The sequence below is a fragment of the Vigna unguiculata genome, chromosome 8 (assembly GCF_004118075.2).
Source record: "Vigna unguiculata cultivar IT97K-499-35 chromosome 8, ASM411807v1, whole genome shotgun sequence".
In the NCBI taxonomy this organism is placed as follows: Eukaryota; Viridiplantae; Streptophyta; class Magnoliopsida; order Fabales; family Fabaceae; genus Vigna; species Vigna unguiculata.
In genome coordinates, this window is record NC_040286.1 from 20238186 (window position 1) to 20253819 (window position 15634).

Consider the following 15634-nt stretch of genomic DNA (forward strand, 5'->3'; position numbering starts at 1 on the left):
AAATAAAATGACTAACAACTTCCAAATTACTTAAAATGAAAAGCAAAGAAAAGAAACTAAATCAATTATGGCAACCATCTATATCTTGTTCTCCCCCGGTGATCCATAAACCATCCAAAATTGATATCTTCGTATTCTTTGGCAATTGTTTGTGGTCTGACTTTGTACCTGCTTCCAACGATTAATCATCTGTGACACGTCAAAGTCACATTTGATTTCTGCGGTGTCATGCACTAGTCGCCTGTTGCGTATTGTTGTAAGGCGACGATAGTCAGTTTCTTTGACAATTCTATAGTCACCACACTCCACTAATTGAGTTAGGGTTTGTAATAATTCATTGTAGGTGCAATCATGTCTGATGGAGAAGGTTTTTGTGGCATCCGAACTGAACTCTAGACCGAAACCAGATGGACTCTCTATGATACCAGCACCCCTTAAAGGTCTACCATAATAAATAATAGTTGGTGAACTTGGGATAGAGTTTGAGGATGACGATGGGGTGTTTGTAGTTAAAAGAGAAAGAATATGTTCAAGTGATCTTGTGAACGTGACATACAACTCAATCATTGTGTTCAAAGGGAAAGAAGACTTACAATGCAACATTTGAAAAACATCTGCATCCATTTTTAATTCAAATGTGTCATACATAATATTTCCTTCAAAAGTGATGGTGGGTTGTCTGAAGTGGAGGTTGTTTATGAATGTGTTTGAGGGGCATGAAATGGCTGCACAGACTCTTTGTTTCAGCACGTTGTATGAGCAGTCGTATGGAATGCAAAATACTTGAGGACTCTCACATATGAACTTGACCCCATCCTCATACAGTTTCATTTATTCATTTATGAATAAGGCTGCTATGTAAGAAATGGTGAAATCTTGAGACTCTGTGATGCCAAACATTTAAGGGGAAAAATGTTCCATGTTTGGGTTATGAATTAAGAAAGAAGAGGTAGAAGGAGATGGCAAGGAATGGTAGTGTTGGAGACTTGAATATTTGCAATTGATAGAGGTATTTATAAGCATAATGGCATCATTAGTGAGTGAAAAGAAAAAAAATATTATTCATTGATTTGGAAATGTACATATAAAGTTGTCATATTTAAATAGTACAAAAGCATAATAGAATATGGTCCCATAATGTCATAATTTTATTTTACAATAAATGATTCTCACTTCATCATCAAATGATTGCGCAATAGGCTAGATATAACGGGTGGTATGATTTATGTACCATTGCATGTAGGGAGAGTTATCACACAATTGGCCACTCTTGCTGAAAGGTTCGCTTTGAACAACGGAATTATGATGATTATTCCATAGTATTATAATCCGATGATGATATTGTCTCCAATTATTTTCCCCCTTCAGGTTCATCGGGTCGGCTAGGATCCTCTGTCGCTAATCAAATTGTTTGACGACCCGGTCGACTTGGTGAAATTCGACAGTTGCAAAACATATCAGAGGAACCAATGGTCGACTTATGGGAGAAACATTTATGATGATAAAGTGACTAACTAGGGGTTGTCGATATAGTGTCATTAAGAACTGCACAAATTAAGGTTAATATTAAACATAAAAAAACAAAGCGAGTTTGTACAAACAAATTAGCAGAGCACTGGTGATAATAAACCTGTTTTGGTTGAATTTTATCAATTTTTTTCCGGAACTTGACCACAGTTGTTTGGTCATGGAAGATGGAACGTGTTTGCCGACATCACCTCACACTTAGGGGGAACGCAAGTCCACCACAATCTCGTCATCTATGATTGATTGTATTTTTGGAGAGATACATATGTATCTCTCCACGCCCAGCATTGCAACAGTAACATGCATCCACCAATGTTGTCTTGTTGGAACTTTGTACCATGATCTAGTGCACGATACAGACATGCCAACACTGTGGATCCCCAACTAAAGTTTGAAACATGAGCCAAGTCTCTTAACAATGGCAAATACATAAAATGCACAAGACTAGTTGATGTATCTGACATCAACATACTGTCAATTAGTATCAGGATGTGAGCGCGTGCATACTGTCCAATTGTTCCTAGGTTGGCGTCATTTGGTAATTCCCAGAATCTGGTATTTAGCCATGACAACTTTATCTGGTTCCCTGTGAACATATTTTCGGGTGAAATGTCCCCCAATAATTCTTGGCACAATTCCAACAGGTTTCCAGAAGTAGAACTAGTGACAGGTTCTCCATCTATTGGCACCCCCAATTGGAGTGAAACATCTTCTAGGGTGACAGTTGTTTCGCCTAGTGGCATGTGGAAGGTGTGAGTTTCAATCCTTCACCTTTCGCAAAGTGCTGTTACCATGAGGTGGTTAATCTCCATATTATCCACTTTCAATACGTGGCGGCTTGGCCGGAGCACTCTCTCGTTTCCTTCCCAAATCTGGTTCGTGATGTGGTCGTCTTGATGACGCAAGACTGACAAGTTTGCTGGAAGGTTGTTGTTCTTAGCCATAATAAACTACATAAAAGAAGATGAAAAGATTATCAGAATATCATTTAAACTTAATCAATAAGAAATCGTACACAAAAATAAATTCATAAATTTGACCGAACTTGTGAGATTGACGGGTGAGAATTTTTTGTTGATGTGCTGCAATTCCAACTACAAATGCAAAGATATGAAGCCTTCTTTGATGTGAAGTCAGTGTTGCACCAACCATGCCTATTTAAACAACTATATCAACTATTCATTCACATGGGTACCTTTTATTTTTCTCTCTTTCTCTCACGTAAAGCATAAGTTATCTCACTCATGACTACCTATTCTACTCTACCCTGCATGCAGACCATCACATGCCTTATTCTTTTCACCACATATAGCTTTCTCTTGAATAACAATGGTCTTAAAGATTCTCATCACAATTCTCAATGTTGCAAGTAATGTGAATGTAGAGGAAGAAAATCAAAGCAAGAATGAATTGTGAATAGCATTGTGTACAGAAGCGTGAATTTGGAATAGTAATGTGGCGGCTTTAAAGCATAAATGGTGCACCAGACGTGCAGGGAATCACGTTGTAAGAAGAAAACGTAAGGGGGGCCACGTTTTTCAATTAAAAAACGTTTTGGGCCAAAACGTTTTCAAATAAGAAAACGTTGGGGGTTGACGTTTTCTACTAGAAAAGATATGGGGGTGCACGTTTTCTAGATGAAAACATGGGGGGGCTGAGCGTTTTCAATTTGAAAACGTCTAGGGGTAGGATGTTTTTAGTTCCTCATTTTTTTCTATTTGCACCCCCAACCCATTCCTTTCGATTCTGGATACTCAAACCGCTTTCGTAAATAACGCTATACTTTAAGGCCCTCTTATTTTCAGCCCCAATATTTTAGGGTTGCCCCAAAAAACTAATGGGCCTAAGGGCTGACCTAGAGGGTGTACAAGGCCCCCTAAGGCAACCAAACCCCTCTCACTTCTATCATTCTTGCCAAACAATGCTTACTTACTCCTCTTTTTCTCTCCACAGAGGTTCTGCTAGGGTTTGGTTCCCAGTCCTCTTCAAGCTAGCTCAAATCCGTTTTCTTCTCCACGTAAGTCAGTTCGCAGCTCATGCTCTTTTCCTTTTAACTTATTCTTCATGGTTTCAACTAGGATTCGTACTAATAAACCCGTTTAAATCTGTTCTGCTATATTTTTCCACCTCTTTAGTTTGTTCCAGGACTTGTTGCGCTCCGCAGTTGGTGTCAAAGTCCTTTGCTCACCCTTTCCAGGTAAGGGAAGCTAGGGTTTACTATTTCTTGCGATTTTCTGCTTGCTCTAGTTCTATTCCATGAGTTTGATGCTTGGTTGCCATTATAATAGTTTGGGAGCTGTTAAAAATATTGTTTGGTTTGATTGACTACATGTTGCCTGCGTTAATAGTGGAAGGTTCTAATTTTCTCGCCCAAGCGAGTGTATCTCGCCTAGGCGAGATTAGTAGCAACTCGCCTAGGTTGCTTGTGCGAGCTATCGCTCAAGCGACAAGCTCTTGTTTTGAGCGAGAGTCCATCTCGCTCAGTCGAGAAGGTCTCGCCTAAGCAAGAGGACGCGACAACACCATTGTTCCTGGTTCAAGCTTGCCTAGGCCAAAGGAGCTCGCCTGAGCGAGAGACCCTCTCTCCTGAGTGAGAGATCCTCTCGCCTGAGTGAGACCTTCCTGCTTGAGCGAGGAGTTGGGCGTAATTCCATGAATCTCTAGGTGAGATCTCATGGTGGTGCCTTAGTTGGTCGTGACGTAATTCCATGACCCCTATTAGTAGGAGTTCATGGTGGTGCCCCATTTATATAATTTAGCAAGGATTCAAGATAAGGATTGCATCTTGACACTCTAAAGAGTTAGTTAGTCTAACATAGAGCGTACTGACTCGAGTGGTGAGAGTAGTAGGAGGCATGGAACCCATTAAGGGTTAACCTTGTGTGTGGGGGTTGAGAAACTAGAACAATTAGCTCGGTAGAGTAGTAAAAGCTACCATAAGTGCAAGCATCCGCTGAATCCGACTAATTATATGCATCTAGACGAGTCGTGTCTGAGTTTTAATGTATTGTTTGCAAGTCATAACATGATTGGTTGGCTTATGCATCTTAAACTATAAAATTGTATGTAACTATATGATAAATCATTTTCTGCTCTAGCTTACCCTTTTGTTTGTTATATGTCTTGCTTGTGTGGTTCTCTCTTTTTGCGATGATCATCAATTTATTTATTTGAGCAAATGCGAGAAATCCTTGTGGCCAACAGGGTGATGGAGGTTTCACTGCCTAGTCATCTGGACTTGGGCTCTGCTCATTATGTCTTTTGTTAGGGTTGTGGCCCATGTATTACATTATTTAGCACTGTATTTTGGATACTTTAGACCTTTTACCCTGTTCTGTACCAGCATCGTGGTGTGCCTCGATTATTGTCCTCTAAGTACTTTGGATATATGTAGGAGTGATGTTACACTCCATTGATCTTGCTTCTTATATTATTTTGTATGACATTTCCTTTAATTAGCTTTATTAATTAAATTGGGTGTTACAATGGCAACCTCCTTCAAGGTTTTATATATATAATAACACCACCATTTCTTTTTGTACCATTTTTTCTCTGCATACACCGCACACTTCACATCTCAAATCTCTTACAATACATTTTCTTACCAACGTGTCCATAATGAGTTCATGGATTATGGATGATCTTCTTCGTCCAATCCAATCGGAGATGAACCTGGCATTGTAGACATCGTGGATGAGTTTACTTCTGATGATTTTTATGAAGACAATCCACACGATCAAGAAATTGTTCCGGTCCCTTCTATGGGTTACAATCCATATGGGGAAGTCGAAGAACGGGAACAGATGCACTTCGATTCAAAATAGGCAACAGTGTCTACAATTAAACATTATAACATCATCAATGGATACAACTTCAATGTTTTAGAATCGAAACCTCATCTTTATGTTGCATGATGCATCCATTACAACAATGGATGTCAATGGCGTTTGAGGGTTAGTTATAGTACAATCAGACATCATTGGGAAATCAAGTCCATTGACGGTACACATACATATTTCTCAACATTAATTTCACAGGATCACTACAATCTGGATTCAACTCAAATTGCTTCCATTGTTTTTTATTTGGTCCGAACAAATCCAAGCATTCGCATCAAAAGCTTGGTCGTAAACATAAAAAGTCATTACGGATATACGGTCACATATAGAAGAGCATGGATAGCAAAGGAACAAGCAATTACAATGGAGTATGACGATTAGGACCAATCTTATAATGAAGTTCCCAGATGATTACAAGCTGCCCAAATGACTAATCCTGGGAAAATTTTCCAACTTTCCGGTCCTCCAATTAATGTTGATGGTGAGGATGCGACATCCAAATATATTATGGAACGTTGCTTCTAGGCATTTGGACCATCCATTAAAGGTTTTAAGTATTGTAAACCTGTTATTCAAGTCGATGAAACATTTTTAACAGGCAGATATCATGCCACCTTGCTAATTGCAATTACTTAGGATGGAAATAGAAACATATTTCCTTTGACATTTGTAATAGTAAAAGATCAGACAAAAGAGACATTGATTTGGTTTTTTCAACTACTACGAGAGCATGTAACTCCTCAACCAAATCTATGCCTAATTACTGATAGAGGCAAGGGCATTTTGTCAGCCCTACGCTTGGAAGAAGTTGACTGGAAATCAGGCAATCTTCACTCTATCTACTGCATACGTCATCTGGGTTCCAACTTCAATAACCTGTTCAAAAATGCGAATCTCAAGAAAGATTTCATTAACTTGGGTACGACATTTTCCTAACCTTAAATTCCACATGCACAAAAAATTTTCCTTCAAACAAAATATTATTTAATTTAATTTTATATTTCTTTATCACAGCTTACGAAGTAAAACAACCTACAGTACAAGCAAAACTTTCAGCTATGAGGTCCCAATTCCCGCAAGCAGTAGCTTGGATTGATAAAATCCCCTTATATAAGTGGTCTCAGGCTTATGATGGGGGGCAGAGGTACACCCACATGACAACAAACTTGACGGAGTGCATGAACTCTGTGCTTAAGGGGGCTCGATCATTACCTATCTGTGCACTATTGAAAATAACATTTCAAAACATAAATGCTTGGTTTGTTAAATGCGACTTGAAGGCAGACTCTATGTTAAGAGCTTGTCATCAATATCCAGAAGACGTCATGTTCAACGCTACGATCGAGATAATTCTGAATTCGAGGTGCAAGAGATATCGACCCCCTATCAATATCGACCAAAACCAATCTCATTCACTATCAGATTAAATGATTGGTGGTGTGATTGTGCTCACTTCCAAGCTAGTCAATTACCATGTCATCACTTTATAGTTGTTTGTTCTTTTGCTCAAATGCCACTTCCAAATTTTATCGATCCAGTTTACAACCTTGATTACATAAATAAGGCTTATCAAGTACAATTCCACCCACTGCGAAATGAGGACTATTGGTCAACATATACATGTCCTAATTTCATTCCAGACCCACAACGACTAGGATCAACTCATTACGGATAAACCAAAAAAATACTCTTATTGTCGCATTGAGGGTCATTATAAGGGACAATATCCATTATGCCAATAATTTGTTCATTTTTAATTTCAATTAATTTACTTTTCAATGTTTTTTTCTTCTTTCTAGAATTTCAAAATTAACACAATTTTTTAGACATTATCATATCTTATGTGTTCATCCATTATAATTTCAAATACCTTATTCTCTGATGGACGAAAAAACTCTATAAAATCAATAAAATTATTATGATTGCCTTTGTATCCAATTCGAATTTAATCAACTTTTAAAAAAAAAGAATGTAATTGATTACAATACCTATGTAATCGATTACATTTAAACCATAAATACTGAACTCGTTCTGTAATCGATTACATTTAACCCAGAAACACTGCAACACATGCAGTAATCAATTACATCGATGAGTAATCGATTATCACTACAAAAACATTCCCCCTTACGATATCAAGTCAAAACGTATTGCCCCCCCTCCCTAACGATTTCTTTTTTAAAATCGTCCACCCCCACACGATTTCATCTTCTGACCACAATTGACCCAAAAAACGCATGGGGAGCTAACGATTTCTTCATAACAAAATGTTCTGCCCCCACACGTTTTGCCTATAATCGTAATTTTTTAAACAAATGCCTATTCCCATAATTAGGCCAACTGGATTGCCTACAAACACGAGTTACTTGAGGGGTAAGGGACTAGGAAAGGGGAGCGGAACGACACCGTGCATTCTTTTGAAACGTATGAAGAAATTTAGTTCTTTTGTTTAAAACTCAGTGAAGTAGTGTGAGAAACACTTAAGAGTCCATTTGAAGAGGTTACTTAAGGATTCAAATTGTGGTCACAATTGTGATTTTATTGCAATTCTTGGTACTATGGGCAATTGCCAACAAATGTGGCCATTGCGGTCATAATGATAGCAAAAATCCTCGACCTTCTTTCTTAAAATAATAGGTGTGACAAGTTTCTGAAAATCTGGGTTTTCCAGTTTCAATGAGATTTTAAGGGTGGCCTATAAGAACAATTTACAACTAATATTTCAAGTGCTTATTTCGGTGAGTTACGCATTAAGTGATGCATGATGAATACATTATCTGTTTGGAAGAGCTTATTTACAACTTATTTGTTTTATTACGTGGATAATTGTGTAAGTGTTTGGAAGAGCTTGTTTACAATTTATTTGAACTTATTTTACTATGACTTGGATGGTTACTTGGATGGTTACTGTAAGAGCGTACTGGTACCTGTTTTCCCTAACATGTTATTGTATTATCTATTATCTTTTTCATGGTTACAAGTTATCCAAGGTGATGTGTTGAGGACTGAACTTCCTTATTTTGACATATGTGTTGCAAACATTCCCTACCAGACGAGCTTTGAGGCAATCAATAGTACCATCAGGTCTAACTTTGATAGTAAACACCCACCTGCAACCAACAATAGATTTCCTAGACGGTAACGGGACCAGTTCCTAAGTTCCACTGATATGTAGAGCACCAAGTTCATCTGGTTGGTATCACGCAGCGCAATGTTTAGCGTTTGAACAAAAACCAAGAGCAGGGTGAATTGGTTTTTAGTATTAAAATCAATACTTTAAAATTTTTCCAAAATTTTTACCGATTAATTAAATATCAACTCCTTTAAAAGCAATAGTAGATAAAATATAAACATAGAGAAGAAGATTGAACACAAGTATTTATACGGGTTCATATCAAAAGATCCTATGTCTAGTTGTTAATCTCTTCAAATAAAGAAATTAACTCAATTACTAAGAAATATCATATTACAATCAGATAACAAAAGAATAGGGAAAGAAAAAACCTCTCTTGAAGACACAAGAGATGAACACCTTTCTCTGAATCACACAGAGAATCTTAACCTTAGCTTTCCTAGCAACAACAACAACACTCAATCTTCTAGAAAATCCTCTCAGGAAAAGTTATCACTCTACCCACACTAGGTTTTTCAAAGCTCTTTTGAGAACACTCAGAGAACTCTATTTGCAGTCACAACACTAGCACTCTAGCTTCTCAAAAAGGAATTTTCGAAGTTGAATTGCAATTCTTTAAATAGGATTTTCGAAAATTAGGTTAAAAATTGAAACGTCAAGTTCTAACTCCCAAGGATAATCGATTATTGCAGTAGGTTTTCTGAAAACAAATTTTAAACAGAATAATTGATTATTTCAGGAGATAATCGATTAGTGATAATCGATTATCACTGCAGTTTTTCCAAAAATAAGAAACCTTAGAAAGACGAAGGCTATGCTGCTGATTCTAAGTTTAATTAAAACTATTCTACAACACACTTCTTTTATTTTACAAGATAACATTAAACATTTAAACATTTTGTCTTCATTCTTGCTTGATCATCATTCATTTCTTCATCATCATTCAAAATCACTAGGCTTCCTTCTTTTTGCCAACACATCTGTCATGGCCTGACGCCAACCAGGATGAGCTAAAGCTTCACGGACAATTTTTGGAATGGTCATAGAAGATAGAGAGGAAAGACATGTATAAAAAGGTAATGACAAGTGATGATAACTCAAAACAATATAATAGGGAGAGGGATTACGGGTAGAACGCATACCTTTTCGGTGGGCAATGGAAAAGTCAGACTCAAGTGTTAAAGCTGGAGGAGACAGAGTAGTTGGCACTTGAGTGGAGTCACATGGTGGTGGTGTTGATCAATTTTGGCGACTATAAACCTGAAAAGGTTGTGGAGGAGAAGCTGACTGTGGAGCAGGAATCGATGGTGAAGAAGACACAGTAAGAGGGTCACAAACAATAGGAACATTAAAGGTACTAGGAGAGTTGTCAAGATTGGATGAAGTTAGAGGTGAAGATGGACTCTTAAAATAAAGGGAGAACTCATCCAAAGTGACATATGCATACACAAAATAGCGGTTAAGAAAAGGAGAAAAACATTTGTATCCTTTTTGTGATCTTGTAAACCCTAAGAAAACACACTAATGTGATCTAGGAGAAAGCTTGTCAAGACTAGGACTGAAATTATGAACAAAATAGGTAGAGCCGAAAACTCTTAGAGGTAAGGGATGAAGAGGTTCATGAGGGAATAAAATGGAATGAGGTATGTTATTCTTTAAAACCCAAGAAGGCATGCGATTAATGAGATAACAAGTAGTAAGAATAGCATCACCCCAAAATTTTTCAGGAACATTTCCATGAATTAAAAGAGTGCGAATTATTTCAATAAGATATTTATTTTTACGTTCAGCTACACCATTTTGTTGAGGGGTATAAGCACAAGAAGTTTGATTCAAAATACCATGAGAAGCCATAAATTGTTTAAAAGAATGAGAAAGATATTCACGACCATTATCACTGCGCAAAACTCTAATAGAAACACTGAACTGAGTTTTAATTTCGTTAAAAAAAGATTGAAAGATATGAAATAACTTTGAACGATGTTTCCTTAAAAATAATCAAGTACATATGGAGTAATCATCAATGAAAGTAACAAAGTATTGAAAACCTAAAGTAGACTTAATGCGGCTAGGACCCTAAATGTCAAAGTGAACCAAGGCAAAAGGAGACGAAGCATCACGTGTAAGACTACGAGGAAAGGAAGTACGACTATGCTTGCATAATTGACACGACTCACACCAAACGAGATAACTTGGACAAGACAAGGACAAGCTGTTGTAACTTGACCAGGCTTGGATGACCTAACTAAGCATGAAGAAGAGAGGAAGACTCTATAACTGCACCAATGTGTGTAGAGGGACATAGATGATAAAGACCATGAGACTCACATCCTATGCCAATCACCTGTTTCGAACTCCAGTCCTGTAAACAAACAAAATTGTTGGTAAAAGAAACAACACAATCAAGAGAACGAGTTAGACGATTGATGGACAACATGTTAAAAGGAGACCTAGGGACATAAAGAACATTATCAATAGTTAAAAAAGGGAAAATTTTAACAGTGCCAACACCATGAGATGAGACTCTAGAACCATCAACCAGTGTAACAAAAGGTAAAGGATTAGGAGAGGATAAAGAAGAGAACAAAGATTAGTTACTAATAATATGATTAGTGGCTCCTAAATTAAAAATCCAAGGACCAGGAGAAGAAGATCGAGTTAGACCAACAAAAGATATACTTGTGTAAGCTACAAATACAATGGAACTAGAAGATTGTTGATCCTTATACCACTTGAGAAATTTGTTGAACATAGCATGTGTATCGGATAAAACAAAAGGAGGATCCCCAGTAGACGAAGGTGGGGAAAGGTTGGTCTAAACAACTGCAGCAGAGCGAGGATGACGACCATGCAATGCATAACACCTGTCAATCTTGTGACCTGGCTTGCCACAATGTTCACACTCATGTAATGCATAACACTTGTCAATCTTGTGACCGAGCTTGCCATAATGTTCACACTTAGGACGCCCTTTTCCCTGTTTACAAGGGCGAGTCTGATCATCATGGTGAGATGCCAAAGTAGAAGAATCATCAACAGAAGTGGGTATATCAATGTTAGGTTGTTCTGGTACACGCAAAAGAGTAGAGTAGATTGAAGTCAAGGTAGGGACAACCAGGGAACCCAAAATTTGATCACGAATATGTGAATATTTATCAGCAAGCCCGCGTAAGGTTCTGAGCATGAAGAACTTTAAGCATTGCTCGATATCCGTGGCAGGGTCGAGGGAATGAGGCAATAACTCATTGAACTCATGAAAAAAAGCATGAATTTTGCCCATATAATCAGTCATAAAGTCTTGATTTTTAGAGGAAATAAGATCTGCAAATTTAGAACATACACCATAGAGACGTTGAATATCATTTGTGTATAATAACTTGACATGCTCCCATATTTGAGCACCTGTTTCGTAGGAACAAAAAAGTTGCTTTAACAATGGATCAAGAGTACCCTTGAGAACCACACATAATTCAACATCAATAGTTTCCCAACGGTCGTCCTCAGTAGGAGTGAGACTAGGTGCTTTCGGGGCAAGATGATCAAGATACCTTTGACTCGTAAGCCATAATCGGACGTCTGATGACCATGTGACATAATTAGGTTGAGTTAACTTGTCAATGGATAAGTGTACATTAACATAGTTAGTGTAGATGGACGGGTCAGACACACCCAAAGAGTTTCAGAACTGGAAGAGGCAGCGGAGCCATGGAGGAACTAGGAGAGGCGCGACTTCGAATGGCGCATGAGGGAGCATTGTAAGACCCAGGAACAACTTGGAATATTTTAGGTAAAATTAAAAAGTGATTTATATTTTGGTATGGATCTATAAATAAATTTAGTCATGACAAAAGACTAAATTTAATTAAAAGAGTAATTAGAGTTGCTATTTATCTACTTTAAGAAATTATGGTTTGTGGAGTATAAGTGCTTTAATTCTTGTAATGCATATAATATCATGTGATGGCATGTAGTCTTGGTGAAAGTGGCGTGCAAAGGTGAGCAAGTGCAGGGCTTCGAACCTGAATGGCAGAAATTTGCTTTTAGTTGCTTTTAAAATTCAAAAATTTTATCCTTTAAAGGAGTGGGGCCCATGGAATGGTGTTTCCAAAAATTGAAACGCTGCAGCAACATGATACTGGGTTCTAAAAACGCTGCAGTAACAAGATAGAATGTGTTGTTTTTATTTTTATTTATTTTACCTTTCTGTTTTTTTTTCTTTTGCATCTTTTAGAGTTAAATGATAAGAAAAATAAAATGGGCTAGAGAATTAATTTAAACTTAGAGATTCTTAACTGAATGATTTGGTGGGATTAGATAAAAACTAAACCCTAGAAGTTTTCTTTAGAAAAAAAGGGGTTAGGACGGGAGAAGAAAAAATAGAGAAAGAGTGCAAGTTGGAGTTTTTCAGTGGTTGTGGTAGAGAAGAGGAATCATCTAGAGAGGTAGGGGAAGTCAACTTTGTTTTCTTTTATTGTTTTCTTTTATTTTGTGGCTTGTTGTAGCTTAATCTTGTTGTTTATCATGTGGGTATACATGTTTATGTTATTTCTTCCGATTTCATTGGTGATGAATGCCATGCATGCTTTGAGGGTTGGGGATTCTCGTGTGGGTTGCTATTGTTTTCGGTTTCAGGATGCAGATGTGTAGTGTTTCCATTCAGGGTGTGCAGCATGTGAATTCATGATTGAAATGGTAGCTTTGGAGGGTGTAGTTCTTAGGTGATGCAATGGTGAAATAGATGAATGATGGTGTTACTCTCGCGGGACTGCAGCTGCTGAAGTAGAATCTTACAGAGTTGGTTCACACGCGGAGGGTGGCCGCTTGTGTTGAGGGCTGCACTTTCCGGAGTAGTGGCTGTCGATGTCTTGGTGATGTGCAATGTTGATGAATGCACACGGTGCAACCGGGTTCATGGTGCAGTATTAGGTTTATGGTGCAGCAGTTTGGTTTGCATGGGTTCATGCGTTGGTTCTTTTATTTTTTTTCTTTTGGATTTTCATTTGGAGTTTAGGGTGAAGACCATCTATCAGAAACAGGCGTTCTTTTCGGGCATTACTATGTTGCTTCGTCACTAGAGAACTGCATGGTTGGGTATTGAGTTTTTCACTTTGCAGGGATGAGTCATGTCTTTCAGCCGTTCCCTATTTCTCTTAAAATATTTCTCTTTCTTTTCTCTTTATTTCTTATTTTATTTTTCACGTAAAGTTGTGTTCAGAATGTGTGGGCATTATTCTACTTTTCTTAAAAAATTTCTCTATCTTCCCTTTCCATTAAATGAACATAAAGGCATGGGTTTTTCTCTTCGAAAATGATATTCAGACATATATTTTGAACTTACTTTTTGACATAGTGACATGTTAATCATTTTTTTTATTTAAAAATTTGTTTTATTTTACTTTTTTAAAACTGACACACGTGTGGGAGAAGATGGGGAAGAGGTTCAGCATAGGGAACCCATGGTTTTCTCATTTGAAAGAGAGCACTGCAACTTGAGAGAAGAGAGAAGCAATGCCTCGCGACATCATCGAACAAGAAGTAGGGTCTGAGGTTTGGATTCTCAACAGCGATGGGTGGTGGTTCGTTTTGACTTTGTTCTTTGTTTCACTCTCACAATCGCCATTTTTGTTCAAATACCATACATGATTGAAATGTTTGTGGTTGGTTGTTTTGTGGGTGAGTTGTAGGGTTTCTCCATTCTATCGTTCCTGTTGGTGTAGATATCATTTAGGATTTAGGTTTTCTCTGAGTTGAAGATGACGACACTAGAACCACTCTTAACGGAAAAAAAATATGACAGCAGGAGTCACACAATGTGGGGATTTATGTGCAAATAGGTGGGGAGTTGCGTTGGAGTTTTTGTACAAATACTGGACAGTTCTGCAAGTATGAGATATCATGTTCAATGTACCTAATATGAACCATAAAATGACATTGAAGTCCTCATGAAGAACTAAAAAGTCTGTTAGACCCAATCTTAATAAAAAAAATATGACAGCGGGAGTCACTAACATGTGGGGAGCCATGTGCAAATAAGTAGGTAGGTGCATTGAGGTTTTTGTACAAATACTAGACAATCATGTAAATATGAGACAACAACTTTAATATACCTAATGTCAACCACAAAAATCACATTGCAATCCTCATGAAGATCAGAAAGCTTCATTGGACCCAATCTTAACGAAAAAAAATATAACAACAGAAGTCACACAAATGTGGGAAACTATGTGCAAATAAGTGGAGAGTTACGTTGAGTTTTTTGTACAAATACTGGACAATTATGTATTTATGAAACAACATGTTCAATGTTCCTAATATGGACCACAAAAATGACATTGTAGTCTACATGAAAAACAAAAAAGTCTGTTGGACCTAGTCTTAACGAAAAAAATATGACAGAGAGAATCATAAACATGTGGCAAAGAAGTGGAAAGTTGCGTTGAGATTTTAATACAAATACTAGACAATTATGTAAGTATGAGACGACATGTTCAGTGTATATAATATGAACAAAAAAAGTGACATTGTAGTCTTCATGAAGAAAAAAAAGAGTTTGTTGAATCCAATCTTAATGGGAAAAAAATATGACAGTAAGAGTCACAAATGTGGGGAGCCATGTGCAAAAAAGTGGGGAGTTGCATTGAATATTTTGTACAAATACTGGACAATTATGTAATTATGAGACAATATGTTCAATGTAGTTAATATGGATGACAAAAATGACATTGTAGTCCTTATGAAGAACAAAAAAAATTTGTTGGACCTAATCTTAATAAAATAAAAAGACAGCAAGAGTTACACACATGTGGGGAACCATGTGCAAATAAGTGGGGAGTTATGTTAAATTTTTTGTACAAATACTGGACAATTCTATATTTACGAGACATGTTCAATGTACCTAATATGGGCCACAAAAATGACATTGTAGTCTTCATGAAGAACAAAAAAGTTTATTGGATCTAGTCTTAATAAAAAAATATGACAGAAGGAATCATTAACATATGGCAAAGAAGTGGAAAGTTGCGTTGAGATTTTAATACAAATACTAGACAATTATCTTAATTGTATAGAACATAACATGTATAAATTTTTAACTTGTACATACAACATGACTATTAAGATTGAGTCGAACAAACTA